Genomic DNA, 6,000 nt, shown 5'->3' with positions numbered 1-6,000 from the left:
ATTTAGAAAGAAATTTTGGACATTTACCTCAGTGAAAAGAAAAAGTGGGCTTAAACGAAAAGGAGGAAGAAGGTTATTCATTAGTGCCAAAGGTATAGAAGTATGCCTCATCTCATCCCAAGAACTTGATTATTGGTGATCCTGAACAAGGTGGGAAAACTCGTTCCTCTATTAATTTATTTAATAATTTTGCTTTTGTTTCTCAAATTGAACCAAATCAATTTGAAAGGAACAAAGTTTGGGAATGAGTCTCTAGGCCCTCTAATATTTCCATCATTAGAACCAAATGGGTTTTTAGAAATAAAATGGATGAAAATGGAAATATCATTAGAAATGAAGCTAGACTTGTAGCTCAAGGTTATTGTCAGGAGGAAGGTATAGACTATGAAAAAACTTTTGCACCCGTTACTAGATTAGAACTATTAGAATGTTACTTGCATTTGTTCTTACAAAATTTTTATATTATATCAAAGGTGCATTCTTAAATGGTTATATTATGAAGGAAGTTTATGTAAAACAACCTCCTTATTTAAAAATTTTGATTCTCCACATCATGTCTATAGGTTGAAAAAAAAGTTTTTTATGGCTTAAAACAATCTCTAGGAGTTTAGTACGATAAACTTAGTAATTTTCTTATTGAGAATGATTTCAAAATGGGTGAACTCGATACTACTCTCTTTATTAAAATTAAAGAAAAAGATATGTTATTAGTGCAAATATGTGTGGATGATATTATCTTTGGTTGTACTAATCTTTCTTTAAGTGAAGAATTTTCTAAATGTAAGATATGTTATTAGTGCAAATATATGTGGATGATATTATCTTTGGTTGTACTAATCTTTCTTTACGTGAAGAATTTTCTAAATGTAGGATGAGTATGATGAGAGAGCTCAGTTTCTTTCTTTGACTTCAAATCCAACAACTAAAGATATCTTCCTAAATCAAGATAAATACACCAGGATTTACTCAGAACCTAAATCAAGAGAAATACACCAAGGATTTACTTAGAACCTAAATCAAGAGAAATACACCAAGGATTTACTCAGAAGGTTCAAGTTCAATGAAGGTAAGATTGCAATAACTCCAATGAGCATATCTACCAAGCTTGACAAGGATGAAAAAGGTAAATGTGTAGATATAAAATCTTATCGAGGTATGATTGAATCTTTACTTTACTTGACTGCTAGTAGACCTGATATTATGTTTAGTATATGTCTTCGTGCTAGGTTTCAATATTGTCTTAAGGAATCTCATTTAAATGTCGTTAAAAGAATATTTAAATACTTGCTTGGACTATTAATTTAGGATTGTGGTATCCTAGAAATGTTGAGTTTAAATTGGTAGGATTATCTACTCCCTAAGCGGAATATATTGCGGTTGCTAGTTGCTCAAATTCTTTGGACGAAACAAACTCTTTGTGATTTTGGATTAAAATTTGATAGTGGGCCTATATTGTGTGATAATACAACTACTATTAATTTAACTAAACATATTAATATTAGACATCATTTTATTGGAGAGCAGGTGCAAAATGAACATATTATTCTTAATAATCAATTAGCATATGTTTTTATCAAGCCGTTAAATGAAGAAATTTTTTTACAAAAATAGGCTTGAGCTTAGTACTATTTAGTGTGATATATCTTGAATTTGAGTTTGGTATTACTCAGTGTGATATATCTTGAATTTTATAATCTTGTTTAAAGGCATGTGATTAGGAGAAGCATGTCATTCTTTTATTATTTTTTATTGTTCTTTTTTCGGGGGAGAAAATTAAGAAAAATGTATTGTAAGTTTGTTATTTTATAATTAATGAATAACTTCGTTGTTGTGATGTTTGATAATTCATTGAAGCATTAATATAGAGGAAGAATATGGATTTGAGTGAATTTCAAATTTATGATGATATATTAGAATGCCTATCATGTGCTTCAATATTATTATTTGGACATGTGCATTATTTTAAGTTTTAGATTGGATGGATTTCGTACTATTTTCCTTGAAATGGTTTGTCGTCGTCAGGAAGGGGAGATTGTTGGCTTCTTGGCCCTTAATCTCAAATTAGTTAATTTTAATTAATTAATGTTTGGATGATAACAAACATATCTTCAATTATTCACAATTCTCAATATTTTGTCCACAAGGTAAGGTTGGGAATAACGATTTTAACATCATCACGTCGGGTATTTGTTTTGACGGGAACTTCTTCGTTTTATCTCTAATTTGAATGAACCAAAAAAGACGTTGAAATCATTATTCTCAACCTTACACTGTGTACAAAATACTGTGAATTGTTAATAATTAAAACATTAATTAAGTAATTTGAGATTAAGGGCCAAAAAGCCAACAATCTCCTCTTTTTTATTTTTTATGATGACAAACCATTTCAAGAAAAATGGTATGAGATCCATAAAACTTAAAATAATGAACATGTCCAAATAATAATATTGATGCATCATAATAGACATTCTAATATATTATCATAAATTTGAAATTCACTCAAATCCCTATTCTCTCCCTATATTAATGCTTCAATGAATTATGAAACATCACAACAACGATGATTAATTAATTATAAAATAAAACGAAGTGATTCATTAATTATAAAATAACAAACTTATAGCATATTTTTTTCTAATTTTCTCCCCTTTATAATTATAAAAAAGAACAATAAAAAATAATAAAAGAATGACATGCTCCTCTAATAACATGCCTTTAAATAAGATTATAAAATACAAAATATAACATGCCTTTAAATAAGATTATAAAATACAAAATATATCACACCTAGTAATACCAAATTCAAATTCAAGATATATGGCAGCGAATAATACCGTTCAAACCTATTTTTGCAAAAAAAAAAAAAATTTCTTCATTTAACGACTTGGTAAAAATATCTGCTAATTGTTTATTAGAGTTTACAAAATCAAGAATAATATGTCCATTTTTCACCGGTTCTCTAATAAAATGATGTCTAATATCAATATGTTTAGTTCTCGAATGATGAACAGGATTAATAGCATAGTGTTATCACAAAATATAGGCACACTATCAAATTTTAATCCAAAATCACAAAGAGTTTGTTTCATACAAAGAATTTGAGCACAACAACTGGCAACCGCAATATATTCCGCTTCAGTAGTAGATAAGACAACCGAATTTTTCTTTTTACTAAACCAAGAAACTAATGAACTATTAAGAAATTGACAAGTTCCACTAGTACTTTTATGATCAAGTAAACTTTCCGTAAAATTCGCATCAGAATATCTTACAAATTTAAACTCAACATTTCTAGAATACCACAATTCTAAATTAATAGTCCTAAGCAAATATTTAAATATTTTTTTAACGACATGTAAATGAGTCAAGTAAAGTTAAAGATCGAATCATACCTCGATAAGATTTTATATCTACACATTTACCTTTTAAATCCTTGTCAAGCTTGGTAGATGTGCTCATTGGAGTTTTTTTTTTTTTTTTTTTTTTTTTTTTTTTTTTTTTTTTTTTTTTTTTTTTTTTTGCAATCTTACCGTCATTGAACTTGAACCTTTGAGTAAATCCTTGGTATATTTCTCTTGATTTAGGAAAATACCATCTATCAGTTGTTTGATTTGAAGTCCAAGAAAGAAACCGAGCTCTCCCATCATACTCATCATACATTTAGAAAATTCTTCACATAAAGAAGAATTAGTAGAACCAAATATAATATAATCACAGCGGAGGAAAACTTCTCATTGCTGATCCTGCAAGAACCGCTACATATATTTGCACTAATAACATATATTTTTCTTTAATTTTAATAAAGAGAGTAGTATCGAGCTTATCATTTTGAAATCATTCTCAATAAGAAAATTACTAAGTCTATCGTACCAAGCTCTTGGAGCTTGTTTTAAGCCATAAAGAGCCTTTTTCAACTTATAGATATGATGTGGAGAATCAAAATTGGATTTGATTTTCAAATCGAGGAAGTTGTTTTACATGAACTTCCTCCATAATATAACCATTTAAGAAGCACTTTTCACATCCATTTGATATAATATAAAATTTTTGTAAAAAGAAAATGCAAGTAACATTCTAATAGCTTCTAATCTCCCAAAAGTTTCTTCATAGTCTATACCTTCCTCCTGATAATAACCTTAAGCTACAAGTCTAACTTGATTTCTAATGATATTCCCATTTTCATCAATTTAATTTCTAAAAACCTATTTGGTTCCAATAATAAAAATATTAGAGGGCCTAGGGACTAAGCCTCAAACTTCGTTCCTTTCAAATTGATTTAGTTCCTAGCTAAAATCTAAAACTCATCATTTTCAGCATCCTTAAGACTTTTTGGTTCAATTTGAGAAAAAAAAAAAAGCAAGATTATAAAATAAATTAATAAAGGAATGAGTTTTCACACCTTGGTCGGGATCACCAATAATCAAGTCCTTGGGATGAGATGAGGCATACCTCCATACTTTTGGCACTGATGAAGAACCTCCTTCCTCCTCATTTAAGCTCCTTCTTCTTTACTTGAAAGAGTTTATTTTCCTTTGTCATGACAAGTAAATCTCCAAAATTTCTTTCTAAATCATCGCTACAAATAGACTAAATATTATTACAAGATTCATCAAATACCACATGCATAAATTCTCCTATAACTAAAGTTCTCTTATTCAAAACTCTATAAGCTTTACTAATAGATGAATAACCAAGAAAAATACCAATATCCTCTTAGAATCAAATTTTCCTAGCTTTTCTTTGTTGTTCAAAATAAAACATTTGCAACAAAAATATTTGAAATACCTTAATTGTTTGGACTTTTATTGAAGAAATACCGGTAGGAATCAACAAGGATTAGGGTGGAATGATTATGAGTACTTCATATGCTTGATTTAGCCAAGAAATTTATGAACTAAACTCAGTATCAGAGGTCTAGATTGATTGGTCCAACAGACTGTTTTCGCTAGATGTAGAGTCATTGAGTCTTTTGTTCGAGGGCACGGTTCTCGGGCCTATAAGCTCCAAGGCTCTTAAACTTTCACGTAGAGGTCTAAAATGAATCAATGTGTGTTCGAGGGCACGGTTCCCGGGCTTACCAAGCTCGAAGGCTCTTAAACTTTCTCGTAGAGGTCCAAAATGAATCCAGATTATTATTATAAAAATAAAAATTGCAAAGATGGCGTCGCCCAGACTTGAACTTGAGACCTTCAGTGTGTTAGACTGACGTGATAACTAACTACACAACGACACAGTTGGAAGCCTCACCAGAAGGTTAGCCAAACTATAGAGTTAAGCCCAAACTTCCTAGAGCCTAAAGAAAAGCCCGTGGAAACCTACCAGGAACTAGATGCGATGACAGCCTACAAGTAGGCTGCTTACCGAGTACTTTTTTACTCACCGCATTTTAGATTTCTTTTTCAGGTCTTCGCTAACTGTCGCTCGAGGTGGGGGAGCGTTCGAGAGCTGCATTGTCACTTGAGGGTCGTTTATGAGTGTCGACCCGGTTTGTGTACTTCGGGACTTTTATATTTTGTTAGAAACAGTATCCCGAACTCTTTCTCCGTTTGTAACAAATTTTAACGACACTTGTTTGTGTTGCCTTTCAATTTGTTCTAGTCGAGGTGTTGTTTGATTTTAAATTGCATTATCTAAATATTTAATTTAATTTTACTATTAGTTTTATTTTCGTCACGGTTCGAGATTTGAAGCCTCGAAAATCACGTAACGAAAGTCTCAATGACTCTTCGTCTAGCAAAAACCGTCTGTTGGACCAATCAACCTAGACCTATGATACTCAGTTGAGTTCATAAATTTCTTGGCTAAATCCAGCATATGACGTGCTCACAATCATTCCACCCTAGTCCTTGTTGATTCGTACACGTATTTCTTCAATAAAAGTCCAAACAATTAATTACATGCTCAATGTGTGTTCGAGGGCACGGTTCTCGGGCCTATAAGCTCCAAGGCTCTTAAACTTTCTCGTAGAGGTCCAAAATGAATCCAGATTATTATTATAAA

This window comes from Cucurbita pepo, chromosome 11 (assembly GCF_057944985.1).
Source record: "Cucurbita pepo subsp. pepo isolate OVF chromosome 11, ASM5794498v1, whole genome shotgun sequence".
Lineage (NCBI taxonomy): Eukaryota > Viridiplantae > Streptophyta > Magnoliopsida > Cucurbitales > Cucurbitaceae > Cucurbita > Cucurbita pepo.
Note: the sequence above shows the minus strand (reverse complement) of the source record.